This window comes from Lithobates pipiens, unplaced genomic scaffold, assembly GCF_037356315.1.
Source record: "Lithobates pipiens isolate NorthernLeopardFrog02 unplaced genomic scaffold, aLitPip1_a1.2 Scaffold_99, whole genome shotgun sequence".
NCBI lineage: Eukaryota > Metazoa > Chordata > Amphibia > Anura > Ranidae > Lithobates > Lithobates pipiens.
Window position 1 is genome coordinate 1,413,597 of NW_027507922.1, and position 18,119 is coordinate 1,431,715.

Here is an 18,119-nt window from a genome sequence, read left to right on the forward strand (position 1 = left end):
ACTGCAGTAGTCCTTTATGAGTATAGGGACTGAGGTACAGTCTGCTAATAATTCACAACCTACTAGTTCCACAAAGGTCCTTATAAGGACTGGTAAGGTATAGGGTACTACAGTACATAGGATTGAGTGAGGTACAGTCTGCTATTCCTTAAGGACTGGTATAGGTCCACAATATATAGGGTTGAGGTGCACTACTGCTGACTGCTGCCCTTTACTGCAGTAGTCCTTTATGAGTATAGGGACTGAGGTACAGTCTGCTAATCATTCACAACCTACTAGTTCCACAAAGGTCCTTATAAGGACTGGTAAGGTATAGGGTACTACAGTACATAGGGTTGAGTGAGGTACAGTCTGCTATTCCTTAAGGACTGGTATAGGTCCACAATATATAGGGTTGAGGTGCACTACTGCTGACTGCTGCCCCTCTGCTGCAGTAGTCCTTTATCAGTATTGGGACTGAGGTACAGTCTGCTAATCATTCACAACCTACTAGTTCCACAAAGGTCGTTATAAGGACTGGTAAGGTATAGGGTACTACAGTACATAGGGTTGAGTGAGGCACAGTCTGCTATTCCTTAAGGACTTGTATAGGTCCACAATATATAGGGTTGAGGTGCACTACTGCTGACTGCTGCCCTTTACTGCAGTAGTCCTTTATGAGTATAGGGACTGAGGTACAGTCTGCTAATCATTCACAACCTACTAGTTCCACAAAGGTCCTTATAAGGACTGGTAAGGTATAGGGTACTACAGTACATAGGGTTGAGTGAGGTACAGTCTGCTATTCCTTAAGGACTGGTATAGGTCCACAATATATAAGGTTGAGGTGCACTACTGCTGACTGCTGACTGCTGCCCTTCTGCTTACAGTAGTCCTTTATCAGTATAGGGACTGAGGTACAGTCTGCTAATCATTCACAAACTACTAGTTCCACAAAGGTCCTTATAAGGACTGGTAAGGTATAGGGTACTACAGTACATAGGGTTGAGTGAGGTACAGTCTGCTATTCCTTAAGGACTGGTAAAGGTCCACAATATATAAGGTTGAGGTGCACTACTGCTGACTGCTGCCCCTCTGCTGCAGTAGTCCTTTATCAGTATAGGGACTGAGGTACAGTCTGCTAATCATTCACAACCTACTAGTTCCACAAAGGTCGTTATAAGGACTGGTAAGGTATAGGGTACTTCAGTACATAGGGTTGAGTGATGTACAGTCTGCTATTCCTTAAGGACTGGTATAGGTCCACAATATATAGGGTTGAGGTGCACTACTGCTGACTGCTGCCCTTTACTGCAGTAGTCCTTTATGAGTATAGGGACTGAGGTACAGTCTGCTAATCATTCACAACCTACTAGTTCCACAAAGGTCCTTATAAGGACTGGTAAGGTATAGGGTACTACAGTACATAGGGTTGAGTGAGGTACAGTCTGCTATTAGTTAATGACTGGTATAGGTCCACAATATATAGGGTTTTGAGGTGCACTACTGCTGACTGCTGCCCTTCTGCTGCAGTAGTCCTTTATCAGTATAGGGACCGAGGTACAGTCTGCTAATCATTCACAACCTACTAGTTCCACAAAGGTCGTTATAAGGACTGGTAAGGTATAGGGTACTACAGTACATAGGGTTGACTGAGGCACAGTCTGCTATTCCTTAATTACTGGTATAGGTCCACAATATATAGGGTTGAGGTGCACTACTGCTGACTGCTGCCCTTCTGCTACAGTAGTCCTTTATCAGTATAGGGACTGAGATACAATCTGCTAATCATTCACAACCTACTAGTTCCACAAAGGTCCTTATAAGGACTGGTAAGGTATAGGGTACTACAGTACATAGGGTTGAGTGAGGTACAGTCTGCTATTCCTTAAGGACTGGTAAAGGTGCACAATATATAGGGTTGAGGTGCACTACTGCTGACTGTTGCCCCTCTGCTGCAGTAGTCCTTTATCAGTATAGGGACTGAGGTACAGTCTGCTAATCATTCACAACCTACTAGTTCCACAAAGGTCCTTATAAGGACTGGTAAGGTATAGGGTATTACAGTACATAGGGTTGAGTGATGTACAGTCTGCTATTCCTTAAGGACTGGTATAGGTCCACAATATATAGGGTTGAGATGCACTACTGCTGACTGCTGCCCTTTACTGCAGTAGTCCTTTATGAGTATAGGGACTGAGGTACAGTCTGCTAATAATTCACAACCTACTAGTTCCACAAAGGTCCTTATAAGGACTGGTAATGTATAGGGTACTACAGTACATAGGGTTGAGTGAGGTACAGTCTGCTATTCCTTAAGGACTGGTATAGGTCCACAATATATAGGGTTGAGGTGCACTACTGCTGACTGCTGCCCTTTACTGCAGTAGTCCTTTATGAGTATAGGGACTGAGGTACAGTCTGCTAATCATTCACAACCTACTAGTTCCACAAAGGTCCTTATAAGGACTGTTAAGGTAAAGGGTTCTACAGTACATAGGGTTGAGTGAGGTACAGTCTTCTTTTCCTTAAGGACTGGTATAGGTCCACAATATATAGGGTTGAGGTGCACTACTGCTGACTGCTGCCCCTCTGCTGCAGTAGTCCTTTATCAGTATAGGGACTGAGGTACAGTCTGCTAATCATTCACAACCTACTAGTTCCACAAAGGTCCTTATAAGGACTGGTAAGGTATAGGGTATTACAGTACATAGGGTTGAGTGAGGTACAGTCTGCTATTCCTTAAGGACTGGTATAGGTCAACAATATATAGGGTTGAGATGCACTACTGCTGACTGCTGCCCTTTACTGCAGTAGTCCTTTATGAGTATAGGGACTGAGGTACAGTCTGCTAATAATTCACAACCTACTAGTTCCACAAAGGTCCTTATAAGGACTGGTAAGGTATAGGGTACTACAGTACATAGGGTTGAGTGAGGTACAGTCTGCTATTCCTTAAGGACTGGTATAGGTCCACAATATATAGGGTTGAGGTGCACTACTGCTGACTGCTGCCCCTCTGCTGCAGTAGTCCTTTATCAGTATTGGGACTGAGGTACAGTCTGCTAATCATTCACAACCTACTAGTTCCACAAAGGTCGTTATAAGGACTGGTAAGGTATAGGGTACTACAGTACATAGGGTTGAGTGAGGAACAGTCTGCTATTCCTTAAGGACTGGTATAGGTCCACAATATATAGGGTTGAGGTGCACTACTGCTGACTGCTGCCCTTTACTGCAGTAGTCCTTTATGAGTATAGGGACTGAGGTACAGTCTGCTAATCATTCACAACCTACTAGTTCCACAAAAGTCCTTATAAGGACTGGTAAGGTATAGGGTACTACAGTACATAGGGTTGAGTGAGGTACAGTCTGCTATTCCTTAAGGACTGGTATAGGTCCACAATATATAGGGTTGAGGTGCACTACTGCTGACTGCTGCCCTTTACTGCAGTAGTCCTTTATGAGTATAGGGACTGAGGTACAGTCTGCTAATCATTCACAACCTACTAGTTCCACAAAGGTCCTTATAAGGACTGGTAAGGTATAGGGTACTACAGTACATAGGGTTGAGTGAGGTACAGTCTGCTATTCATTAATGACTGGTAGAGGTCCACAATATATAGGGTTGAGGTGCACTACTGCTGACTGCTGCCCTTCTGCTGCAGTAGTCCTTTTTATCAGTATAGGGACCGAGGTACAGTCTGCTAATCATTTACAACCTACTAGTTCCACAAAGGTCCTTATAAGGACTGGTAAGGTATAGGGTACTACAGTACATAGGGTTGAGTGAGGCACAGTCTGCTATTCCTTAATTACTGGTATAGGTCCACAATATATAGGGTTGAGGTGCACTACTGCTGACTGCTGCCCTTTACTGCAGTAGTCCTTTATGAGTATAGGGACTGAGGTACAGTCTGCTAATCATTCACAACCTACTAGTTCCACAAAGGTCCTTATAAGGACTGGTAAGGTATAGGGTACTACAGTACATAGGGTTGAGTGATGTACAGTCTGCTATTCCTTAAGGACTGGTAAAGGTCCACAATATATAGGGTTGAGGTGCACGACTGCTGACTGCTGCCCCTCTGCTGCAGTAGTCCTTTATCAGTATAGGGACTGAGGTACAGTCTGCTAATCATTCACAACCTACTAGTTCCACAAAGGTCGTTATAAGGACTGGTAAGGTATGGGGTACTACAGTACATAGGGTTGACTGAGGCACAGTCTGCTATTCCTTAATTACTGGTATAGGTCCACAATATATAGGGTTGAGGTGCACTACTGCTGACTGCTGCCCTTCTGCTACAGTAGTCCTTTATCAGTATAGGGACTGAGATACAATCTGCTAATCATTCACAACCTACTAGTTCCACAAAGGTCCTTATAAGGACTGGTAAGGTATAGGGTACTACAGTACATAGGGTTGAGTGAGGTACAGTCTGCTATTCCTTAAGGACTGGTAAAGGTCCACAATATATAGGGTTGAGGTGCACTACTGCTGACTGTTGCCCCTCTGCTGCAGTAGTCCTTTATCAGTATAGGGACTGAGGTACAGTCTGCTAATCATTCACAACCTACTAGTTCCACAAAGGTCCTTATAAGGACTGGTAAGGTATAGGGTATTACAGTACATAGGGTTGAGTGATGTACAGTCTGCTATTCCTTAAGGACTGGTATAGGTCCACAATATATAGGGTTGAGATGCACTACTGCTGACTGCTGCCCTTTACTGCAGTAGTCCTTTATGAGTATAGGGACTGAGGTACAGTCTGCTAATAATTCACAACCTACTAGTTCCACAAAGGTCCTTATAAGGACTGGTAATGTATAGGGTACTACAGTACATAGGGTTGAGTGAGGTACAGTCTGCTATTCCTTAAGGACTGGTATAGGTCCACAATATATAGGGTTGAGGTGCACTACTGCTGACTGCTGCCCTTTACTGCAGTAGTCCTTTATGAGTATAGGGACTGAGGTACAGTCTGCTAATCATTCACAACCTACTAGTTCCACAAAGGTCCTTATAAGGACTGTTAAGGTAAAGGGTACTACAGTACATAGGGTTGAGTGAGGTACAGTCTTCTTTTCCTTAAGGACTGGTATAGGTCCACAATATATAGGGTTGAGGTGCACTACTGCTGACTGCTGCCCCTCTGCTGCAGTAGTCCTTTATCAGTATTGGGACTGAGGTACAGTCTGCTAATCATTCACAACCTACTAGTTCCACAAAGGTCGTTATAAGGACTGGTAAGGTATAGGGTACTACAGTACATAGGGTTGAGTGAGGAACAGTCTGCTATTCCTTAAGGACTGGTATAGGTCCACAATATATAGGGTTGAGGTGCACTACTGCTGACTGCTGCCCTTTACTGCAGTAGTCCTTTATGAGTATAGGGACTGAGGTACAGTCTGCTAATCATTCACAACCTACTAGTTCCACAAAGGTCCTTATAAGGACTGGTAAGGTATAGGGTACTACAGTACATAGGGTTGAGTGAGGTACAGTCTGCTATTCCTTAAGGACTGGTATAGGTCCACAATATATAGGGTTGAGGTGCACTACTGCTGACTGCTGCCCTTTACTGCAGTAGTACTTTATGAGTATAGGGACTGAGGTACAGTCTGCTAATCATTCACAACCTACTAGTTCCACAAAGGTCCTTATAAGGACTGGTAAGGTATAGGGTACTACAGTACATAGGGTTGAGTGAGGTACAGTCTGCTATTCATTAATGACTGGTAGAGGTCCACAATATATAGGGTTGAGGTGCACTACTGCTGACTGCTGCCCTTCTGCTGCAGTAGTCCTTTATCAGTATAGGGACCGAGGTACAGTCTGCTAATCATTTACAACCTACTAGTTCCACAAAGGTCCTTATAAGGACTGGTAAGGTATAGGGTACTACAGTACATAGGGTTGAGTGAGGCACAGTCTGCTATTCCTTAATTACTGGTATAGGTCCACAATATATAGGGTTGAGGTGCACTACTGCTGACTGCTGCCCTTTACTGCAGTAGTCCTTTATGAGTATAGGGACTGAGATACAGTCTGCTAATCATTCACAACCTACTAGTTCCACAAAGGTCCTTATAAGGACTGGTAAGGTATAGGGTACTACAGTACATAGGGTTGAGTGATGTACAGTCTGCTATTCCTTAAGGACTGGTAAAGGTCCACAATATATAGGGTTGAGGTGCACTACTGCTGACTGCTGCCCCTCTGCTGCAGTAGTCCTTTATCAGTATAGGGACTGAGGTACAGTCTGCTAATCATTCACAACCTACTAGTTCCACAAAGGTCGTTATAAGGACTGGTAAGGTATGGGGTACTACAGTACATAGGGTTGAGTGAGGCACAGTCTGCTATTCCTTAAGGACTAGTATAGGTACACAATATATAGGGTTGAGGTGCACTACTGCTGACTGCTGCCCTTTACTGCAGTAGTCCTTTATGAGTATAGGGACTGAGGTACAGTCTGCTAATCATTCACAACCTACTAGTTCCACAAAGGTCCTTATAAGGACTGGTAAGGTATAGGGTACTACAGTACATAGGGTTGAGTGATGTACAGTCTGCTATTCCTTAAGGACTGGTAAAGGTCCACAATATATAGGGTTGAGGTGCACTACTGCTGACTGCTGCCCCTCTGCTGCAGTAGTCCTTTATCAGTATAGGGACTGAGGTACAGTCTGCTAATCATTCACAACCTACTAGTTCCACAAAGGTCGTTATAAGGACTGGTAAGGTATGGGGTACTACAGTACATAGGGTTGAGTGAGGCACAGTCTGCTATTCCTTAAGGACTAGTATAGGTACACAATATATAGGGTTGAGGTGCACTACTGCTGACTGCTGACTGCTGCCCTTTACTGAAGTAGTCCTTTATGAGTATAGGGACTGAGGTACAGTCTGCTAATCATTCACAACCTACTAGTTCCACAAAGGTCCTTATAAGGACTGGTAAGGTATAGGGTACTACAGTACATAGGGTTGAGTGAGGTACAGTCTGCTATTCCTTAAGGACTGGTATAGGTCCACAATATATAGGATTGAGGTGCACAGCTGCTTACTGCTGCCCTTCTGTTGCAGTAGTCCTTTATCAGTATAGGGACTGAGGTACAGTCTGCTAATCATTCACAACCTACTAGTTCCACAAAGGTCCTTATAAGGACTGGTAAGGTATAGGGTACTACAGTACATAGGGTTGAGTGAGGTACAGTCTGCTATTCCTTAAGGACTGGTATAGGTCCACAATATATATGGTTGAGGTGCACTACTGCTGACTGCTGCCCTTCTGCTGCCGTAGTCCTTTATCAGTATAGGGACTGAGGTACAGTCTGCTAATCATTCGCAACCTACCAGTTCCACAAAGGTCCTTAAAAGGACTGGTAAGGTATAGGGTACTACAGTACATAGGGTTGAGTGAGGTACAGTCTGCTATACCTTAAGGACTGATATAGGTCCACAATATATAGGGTTGAGGTGCACTACTGCTGACTGCTGCCCTTTACTGCAGTAGTCCTTTATGAGTATAGGGACTGAGGTACAGTCTGCTAATCATTCACAACCTACTAGTTCCACAAAGGTTCTTATAAGGACTGGTAAGGTATAGGGTACTACAGTACATAGGGTTGAGTGAGGTACAGTCTGCTATTCCTTAAGGACTTGTGTAGGTCCACAATATATAGGGTTGAGGTGCACTACTGCTGACTGCTGCCCCTCTGCTGCAGTAGTCCATTATCAGTATAGGGACAGAGGTACAGTCTGCTAATCATTCACAACCTACTAGTTCCACAAAGGTCGTTATAAGGACTGGTAAGGTATAGGGTACTACAGTGCATAGGGTTGAGTGAGGCACAGTCTGCTATTCCTTAAGGACCGGTATAGGTCCGCAATATATAGGGTTGAGGTGCACTACTGCTGACTGCTGCCCTTCTGCTGCAGTAGTCCTTTATCAGTATAGGGACTGAGGTACATTCTGCTAATCATTCACAACCTACTTGTTCCACAAAGGTCCTTATTAGGATTAGTAAGATATAGGGTACTACAGTACATAGGGTTGAGTGAGGTAAAGTCTGCTATTCCTTAAGGACTGGTATAGGTCCACAATATATAGGGTTGAGGTGCAATACTGCTGACTGCTGCCCTTCTGCTGCAGTAGTCCTTTATCAGTATAGGGACTGAGATACAATCTGTTAATCATTCACAACCTTCTAGTTCCACAAAGGTCCTTATAAGGACTGGTAAGGTATAGGGTACTACAGTACAAAGGGTTGAGTGAGGTACAGTCTGCTATTCCTTAAGGACTGGTATAGGTCCACAATATATAGGGTTGAGGTGCAATACTGCTGACTGCTGCCCTATACTGCAGCATTCCTTTATCAGTATAGGGACTGAGGTATATTCTGCTAATCATTCACAACCTACTAGTTCCACAAAGGTCCTTATAAGGACTGGTAAATTATAGGGTACTACAGTACATAGGGTTGAGTGAGGTACAGTCTGCTATTCCTTAAGAACTGGTATAGGTCCACAATATATAGGGTTGAGGTGCATTACTGCTGACTGCTGCCCTATACTGCAGCAGTCCTTTATCAGTATAGGGACTGAGGTACATTCTGCTAATCATTCACAACCTACTAGTTCCACAAAGGTCCTTACAAGGACTGGTAAGGTATAGGGTACTACAGTACATAGGGTTGAGTGAGGTACAGTCTGCTATTCCTTAAGGACTGGTATAGGTCCACAATATATAGGGTTGAGGTGCGCTACTGCTGACTGCTGCCCTTTACTGCAGTAGTCCTTTATGAGTATAGGGACCGAGGTACAGTCTGCTAATAATTCACAACCTACTAGTTCCACAAAGGTCCTTATAAGGACTGGTAACGTATAGGGTACTACAGTACATATGGTTGAGTGAGGTACAGTCTGCTATTCCTTAAGGACTGGTATAGGTCCACAATATATAGGGTTGAGCTGCACTACTGTTGACTGCTGCCCTTTACTGCAGTAGTCCTTTATGTGTATAGGGACTGAGGTACAATCTGCTAATCATTCACAACCTACTAGTTCCACAAAGGTCCTTATAAGGACTGGTAAGGTAAAGGGTACTACAGTACATAGGTTTGAGTGAGGTACAGTCTGCTATTCCTTAAGGACTTGTATAGGTCCACAATATATAGGGTTGAGGTGCACTACTGCTGACTGCTGCCCTTCTGCTGCAGTAGTCCTTTATCAGTATAGGGACTGAGGTACAGTCTGCTAATAATTCACAACCTACTAGTTCCACAAAGGTCTTTATAAGGACTGGTAAGGTATAGGGTACTACAGTACATAGGGTTGATTGAGGTACAGTCTGCTATTCCTTAAGGACTGGAATAGGTCCACAATATATAGGGTTGAGGTGCACTACTGCTCACTGCTGCCCCTCTGCTGCAGTAGTCCTTTATCAGTATAGGGACTGAGCTACAGTCTGCTAATCATTCACAACCTACTAGTTCCACAAAGGTCCTTATAAGGACTGGTAAGGTATAGGGTACTACAGTACATATGGTTGAGTGAGGTACAGTCTGCTATTCCTTAAGGACTGGTATAGGTCCACAATATATATGGTTGAGGTGCACTACTGCTGACTGCTGCCCTTCTGCTGCCGTAGTCCTTTATCAGTATAGGGACTGAGGTACAGTCTGCTAATCATTCGCAACCTACCAGTTCCACAAAGGTCCTTAAAAGGACTGGTAAGGTATAGGGTACTACAGTACATAGGGTTGAGTGAGGTACAGTCTGCTATACCTTAAGGACTGATATAGGTCCACAATATATAGGGTTGAGGTGCACTACTGCTGACTGCTGCCCTTTACTGCAGTAGTCCTTTATGAGTTTAGGGACTGAGGTACAGTCTGCTAATCATTCACAACCTACTAGTTCCACAAAGGTTCTTATAAGGACTGGTAAGGTATAGGGTACTACAGTACATAGGGTTGAGTGAGGTACAGTCTGCTATTCCTTAAGGACTTGTGTAGGTCCACAATATATAGGGTTGAGGTGCACTACTGCTGACTGCTGCCCCTCTGCTGCAGTAGTCCATTATCAGTATAGGGACAGAGGTACAGTCTGCTAATCATTCACAACCTACTAGTTCCACAAAGGTCGTTATAAGGACTGGTAAGGTATAGGGTACTACAGTGCATAGGGTTGAGTGAGGCACAGTCTGCTATTCCTTAAGGACCGGTATAGGTCCGCAATATATAGGGTTGAGGTGCACTACTGCTGACTGCTGCCCTTCTGCTGCAGTAGTCCTTTATCAGTATAGGGACTGAGGTACATTCTGCTAATCATTCACAACCTACTTGTTCCACAAAGGTCCTTATTAGGATTAGTAAGATATAGGGTACTACAGTACATAGGGTTGAGTGAGGTAAAGTCTGCTATTCCTTAAGGACTGGTATAGGTCCACAATATATAGGGTTGAGGTGCAATACTGCTGACTGCTGCCCTTCTGCTGCAGTAGTCCTTTATCAGTATAGGGACTGAGATACAATCTGTTAATCATTCACAACCTTCTAGTTCCACAAAGGTCCTTATAAGGACTGGTAAGGTATAGGGTACTACAGTACAAAGGGTTGAGTGAGGTACAGTCTGCTATTCCTTAAGGACTGGTATAGGTCCACAATATATAGGGTTGAGGTGCAATACTGCTGACTGCTGCCCTATACTGCAGCAGTCCTTTATCAGTATAGGGACTGAGGTATATTCTGCTAATCATTCACAACCTACTAGTTCCACAAAGGTCCTTATAAGGACTGGTAAATTATAGGGTACTACAATACATAGGGTTGAGTGAGGTACAGTCTGCTATTCCTTAAGAACTGGTATAGGTCCACAATATATAGGGTTGAGGTGCATTACTGCTGACTGCTGCCCTATACTGCAGCAGTCCTTTATCAGTATAGGGACTGAGGTACATTCTGCTAATCATTCACAACCTACTAGTTCCACAAAGGTCCTTACAAGGACTGGTAAGGTATAGGGTACAGTACATAGGGTTGAGTGAGGTACAGTCTGCTATTCCTTAAGGACTGGTATAGGTCCACAATATATAGGGTTGAGGTGCGCTACTGCTGACTGCTGCCCTTTACTGCAGTAGTCCTTTATGAGTATAGGGACCGAGGTACAGACTGCTAATAATTCACAACCTACTAGTTCCACAAAGGTCCTTATAAGGACTGGTAACGTATAGGGTACTACAGTACATATGGTTGAGTGAGGTACAGTCTGCTATTCCTTAAGGACTTGTATAGGTCCACAATATATAGGGTTGAGGTGCACTACTGCTGACTGCTGCCCTTCTGCTGCAGTAGTCCTTTATCAGTATAGGGACTGAGGTACAGTCTGCTAATAATTCACAACCTACTAGTTCCACAAAGGTCTTTATAAGGACTGGTAAGGTATAGGGTACTACAGTACATAGGGTTGATTGAGGTACAGTCTGCTATTCCTTAAGGACTGGAATAGGTCCACAATATATAGGGTTGAGGTGCACTACTGCTCACTGCTGCCCCTCTGCTGCAGTAGTCCTTTATCAGTATAGGGACTGAGCTACAGTCTGCTAGTCATTCACAACCTACTAGTTCCACAAAGGTCCTTATAAGGACTGGTAAGGTATAGGGTACTACAGTACATAGGGTTGAGTGAAGTACAGTCTGCTATTCCTTAAGGACTGGTATAGGTCCACAATATATAGGGTTGAGGTGCACTACTGCTGACTGCTGCCCCTCTGCTGCAGTAGTCCTTTATCAGTATAGGGACTGAGGTACAGTCTGCTAATCATTCACAACCTACTAGTTCCACAAAGGTCCTTATAAGGACTGGTAAGGTATAGGGTACTACAGTACATAGGGTTGAGTGAGGTACAGTCTGCTATTCCTTAAGGACTGGTATAGGTCCACAATATATTTGGTTGAGGTGCACTACTGCTGAATGCTGCCCTTCTGCTGCAGTAGTCCTTTATCAGTATAGGGACTGAGGTACAGTCTGCTAATCATTTGCAACCTACCAGTTCCACAAAGGTCCTTAAAAGGACTGGTAAGGTATAGGGTACTACAGTACATAGGGTTGAGTGAGGTACAGTCTGCTATTCCTTAAGGACTGGTATAGGTCCACAATATATAGGGTTGAGGTGCACTACTGCTGACTGCTGCCCTTTCCTGCAGTAGTCCTTTATGAGTATAGGGACTGAGGTACAGTCTGCTAATCATTCACAACCTACTAGTTCCACAAAGGTCCTTATAAGGACTGGTAAGGTATAGGGTACTACAGTACATAAGGTTGAGTGAGGTACAGTCTGTTATTCCTTAAGGACTTGTATAGGTCCACAATATATAGGGTTGAGGTGCATTACTGCTGACTGCTGCCCCTCTGCTGCAGTAATCCTTTATCAGTATAGGGACAGAGGTACAGTCTGCTAATCATTCACAACCTACTAGTTCCACAAAGGTCGTTATAAGGACTGGAAAGGTATAGGGTACTACAGTGCATAGGGTTGAGTGAGGCACAGTCTGCTATTCCTTAAGGACCGGTATAGGTCCACAATATATAGGGTTGAGGTGCACTACTGCTGACTGCTGCCCTTCTGCTGCAGTAGTCCTATATCAGTATAGGGACTGAGGTACAGTCTGCTAATCATTCACAACCTACTAGTTCCACAAAGGTCCTTATAAGGACTGGTAAGGTATAGGGTACTACAGTACATAGGGTTGAGTGAGGTACAGTCTGCTATTCCTTAAGGATGGTATAGGTCCACAATATATAGGGTTGAGGTGCACTACTGCTGACTGCTGCCCTATACAGCAGCAGTCCTTTATCAGTATAGGGACTGAGGTATATTCTGCTAATCATTCACAACCTACTAGTTCCACAAAGGTCCTTATAAGGACTGGTAAATTATAGGGTACTACAGTACATAGGGTTGAGTGAGGTACAGTCTTCTATTCCTTAAGGACTGGTATAGGTCCACAATATATAGGGTTTAGGTGCACTACTGCTGACTGCTGCCCTTTACTGCAGTAGTCCTTTATGAGTATAGGAACTGAGGTACAGTCTGCTAATCATTCACAACCTACTAGTTCCACAAAGGTCCTTATAAGGACTGGTAAGGTATAGGGTACTACAGTACATAGGGTTGAGTGATTTACAGTCTGTTATTCCTTAAGGACTGGTATAGGTCCACAATATACAGGGTTGAGGTGCACTACTGCTGACTGCTGCCCCTCTGCGGCAGTAGTCCTTTATCAGTATAGGGACTGAGGTACAGTCTGCTAATCATTCACAACCTACCAGTTCCACAAAGGCCCTTATAAGGACTGGTAAGGTATAGAGTACTACAGTACATAGGGTTGAGTGAGGTACAGTCTGCTATTCCTTAAGGACTGGTATAGGTCCACAATATATAGGGTTGAGGTGCACTACTGCTGACTGCTGCCCCTCTGCTGCAGTAGTCCTTTATCAGGATAGGGACTGAGGTACAGTCTGCTAATCATTCACAACCTACTAGTTCAACTAAGGTCCTTATAAGGACTGGTAAGGTATAGGGTATTACAGTGCATAGGGTTGAGTGAAGTACAGTCTGCTATTCCTTAAGGACTGGTATAGGTCCACAATATATAGGGTTGAGGTGCACTACTGCTGACTGCTGCCCTTCTGCTGCAGCAGTCCTTTATCAGTATAGGGACTGAGGTACAGTCTGCTAATCATTCACAACCTACTAGTTCCACAAAGGTCCTTATAAGGACTGGTAAGGTATAGGGTACTACAGTACATAGGGTTGAGTGAGGTACAGTCTGCTATTCCTTAAGGACTGGTATAGGTCCACAATATATTTGGTTGAGGTGCACTACTGCTGACTGCTGCCCTTCTGCTGCAGTAGTCCTTTATCAGTATAGGGACTGAGGTACAGTCTGCTAATCATTTGCAACCTACCAGTTCCACAAAGGTCCTTAAAAGGACTGGTAAGGTATAGGGTACTACAGTACATAGGGTTGAGTGAGGTACAGTCTGCTATTCCTTAAGGACTGGTATAGGTCCACAATATATAGGGTTGAGGTGCACTACTGCTGACTGCTGCCCTTTACTGCAGTAGTCCTTTATGAGTATAGGGACTGAGGTACAGTCTGCTAATCACTCACAACCTACTAGTTCCACAAAGGCCCTTATAAGGACTGGTAAGGTATAGGGTACTACAGTACATAGGGTTGAGTGAGGTACAGTCTGCTATTCCTTAAGGACTGGTATAGGTCCACAATATATAGGGTTGAGGTGCACTACTGCTGACTGCTGCCCCTCTGCTGCAGTAGTGCTTTATCAGGATAGGGACTGAGGTACAGTCTGCTAATCATTCACAACCTACTAGTTCAACTAAGGTCCTTATAAGGACTGGTAAGGTATAGGGTATTACAGTGCATAGGGTTGAGTGAAGTACAGTCTGCTATTCCTTAAGGACTGGTATAGGTCCACAATATATAGGGTTGAGGTGCACTACTGCTGACTGCTGCCCTTCTGCTGCAGCAGTCCTTTATCAGTATAGGGACTGAGGTACAGTCTGCTAATCATTCACAACCTACTAGTTCCACAAAGGTCCTTATAAGGACTGGTAAGGTATAGGGTACTACAGTACATAGGGTTGAGTGAGGTACAGTCTGCTATTCCTTAAGGACTGGTATAGGTCCACAATATATTTGGTTGAGGTGCACTACTGCTGACTGCTGCCCTTCTGCTGCAGTAGTCCTTTATCAGTATAGGGACTGAGGTACAGTCTGCTAATCATTCACAACCTACTAGTTCCACAAAGGTCGTTATAAGGACTGGTAAGGTATAGGGTACTACAGTGCATAGGGTTGAGTGAGGTACAGTCTGCTATTCCTTAAGGACTGGTATAGGTCCACAATATATAGGGTTGAGGTGCACTACTGCTGACTGCTGCCCCTCTGCTGCAGTAGTCCTTTATCAGTATAGGGACTGAGGTACAGTCTGCTAATCATTCACAACCTACTAGTTCCACAAAGATCCTTAAAAAGACTGGTAAGGTATAGGGTATTACAGTACATAGGCTTGAGTGAGGTACAGTCTGCTATTCCTTAAGGACTGGTATAGGTCCACAATATATAGGGTTAAGGTGCACTACTGCTGACTGCTGCCCTATACAGCAGCAGTCCTTTATCAGTATAGGGACTGAGGTATATTCTGCTAATCATTCACAACCTACTAGTTCCACAAAGGTCCTTATAAGGACTGGTAAATTATAGGGTACTATAGTACATAGGGTTGAGTGAGGTACAGTCTGCTATTCCTTAAGGACTGGTATAGGTCCACAATATATAGGGTTGAGGTGCACTACTGCTGACTGCTGCCCTTTACTGCAATAGTCCTTTATGAGTATAGGAACTGAGGTACAGTCTGCTAATCATTCACAACCTACTAGTTCCACAAAGGTCCTTATAAGCACTGGTAAGGTATAGGGTACTACAGTACATAGGGTTGAGTGAGGTACAGTCTGTTATTCCTTAAGGACTGGTATAGGTCCACAATATATAGGGTTGAGGTGCACTACTGCTGACTGCTGCCCTTCTGCTGCAGTAGTCCTTTATCAGTATAGGGACTGAGGTACAGTCTGCTAATCATTCACAACCTACTAGTTCCACAAAGGTCCTTATAAGGACTGGTAAGGTATAGGGTACTACAATACATAGGGTTGAGTGAGGTACAGTCTGCTATTCCTTAAGGACTGGTATAGGTCCACAATATATAGGGTTGAGGTGCACTACTGCTGACTGCTGCCCCTCTGCTGCAGTAGTCCTTTATCAGTATAGGGACTGAGGTACAGTCTGCTAATCATTCACAACCTACTAGTTCCACAAAGATCCTTAAAAAGACTGGTAAGGTATAGGGTATTACAGTACATAGGCTTGAGTGAGGTACAGTCTGCTATTCCTTAAGGACTGGTATAGGTCCACAATATATAGGGTTGAGGTGCACTACTGCTGACTGCTGCCCTATACTGCAGCAGTCCTTTATCAGTATAGGGACTGAGGTACATTCTGCTAATCATTCACAACCTACTAGTTCCACAAAGGTCCTTATAAGGACTGGTAAGGTATAGGGTATTACAGTACATAGGGTTGAGTGAGGTACAGTCTGCTATTCCTTAAGAACTGGTATAGGTCCACAATATATAGGGTTGAGGTGCATTACTGCTGACTGCTGCCCTATACCGCAGCAGTCCTTTATCAGTATAGGGACTGAGGTACATTCTGCTAATCATTCACAACCTACTAGTTCCACAAAGGTCCTTACAAGGACTGGTAAGGTATAGGGTACTACAGTACATAGGGTTGAGTGAGGTACAGTCTGCTATTCCTTAAGGACTGGTATAGGTCCACAATATATAGGGTGGAGGTGCGCTACTGCTGACTGATGCCCTTTACTGCAGTAGTCCTTTATGAGTATAGGGACTGAGGTACAGTCTGCTAATAATTCACAACCTACTAGTTCCACAAAGGTCCTTATAAGGACTTGTAAGGTATAGGGTACTACAGTACATATGGTTGAGTGAGGTACAGTCTGCTATTCCTTAAGGACTGGTATAGGTCCACAATATGTAGGGTTGAGGTGCACTACTGCTGACTGCTGCCCTTTACTGCAGTAGTCCTTTATGAGTATAGGGACTGAGGTACAGTCTGCTAATCATTCACAACCTACCAGTTCCACAAAGGCCCTTATAAGGACTGGTAAGGTATAGAGTACTACAGTACATAGGGTTGAGTGAGGTACAGTCTGCTATTCCTTAAGGACTGGTATAGGTCCACAATATATAGGGTTGAGGTGCACTACTGCTGACTGCTGCCCCTCTGCTGCAGTAGTCCTTTATCAGGATAGGGACTGAGGTACAGTCTGCTAATCATTCACAACCTACTAGTTCAACTAAGGTCCTTATAAGGACTGGTAAGGTATAGGGTATTACAGTGCATAGGGTTGAGTGAAGTACAGTCTGCTATTCCTTAAGGACTGGTATAGGTCCACAATATATAGGGTTGAGGTGCACTACTGCTGACTGCTGCCCTTCTGCTGCAGCAGTCCTTTATCAGTATAGGGACTGAGGTACAGTCTGCTAATCATTCACAACCTACTAGTTCCACAAAGGTCCTTATAAGGACTGGTAAGGTATAGGGTACTACAGTACATAGGGTTGAGTGAGGTACAGTCTGCTATTCCTTAAGGACTGGTATAGGTCCACAATATATTTGGTTGAGGTGCACTACTGCTGACTGCTGCCCTTCTGCTGCAGTAGTCCTTTATCAGTATAGGGACTGAGGTACAGTCTGCTAATCATTTGCAACCTACCAGTTCCACAAAGGTCCTTAAAAGGACTGGTAAGGTATAGGGTACTACAGTACATAGGGTTGAGTGAGGTACAGTCTGCTATTCCTTAAGGACTGGTATAGGTCCACAATATATAGGGTTGAGGTGCACTACTGCTGACTGCTGCCCTTTACTGCAGTAGTCCTTTATGAGTATAGGGACTGAGGTGCAGTCTGCTAATCACTCACAACCTACTAGTTCCACAAAGGCCCTTATAAGGACTGGTAAGGTATAGGGTACTACAGTACATAGGGTTGAGTGAGGTACAGTCTGCTATTCCTTAAGGACTGGTATAGGTCCACAATATATAGGGTTGAGGTGCACTACTGCTGACTGCTGCCCCTCTGCTGCAGTAGTGCTTTATCAGGATAGGGACTGAGGTACAGTCTGCTAATCATTCACAACCTACTAGTTCAACTAAGGTCCTTATAAGGACTGGTAAGGTATAGGGTATTACAGTGCATAGGGTTGAGTGAAGTACAGTCTGCTATTCCTTAAGGACTGGTATAGGTCCACAATATATAGGGTTGAGGTGCACTACTGCTGACTGCTGCCCTTCTGCTGCAGCAGTCCTTTATCAGTATAGGGACTGAGGTACAGTCTGCTAATCATTCACAGCCTACTAGTTCCACAAAGGTCCTTATAAGGACTGGTAAGGTATAGGGTACTACAGTACATAGGGTTGAGTGAGGTACAGTCTGCTATTCCTTAAGGACTGGTATAG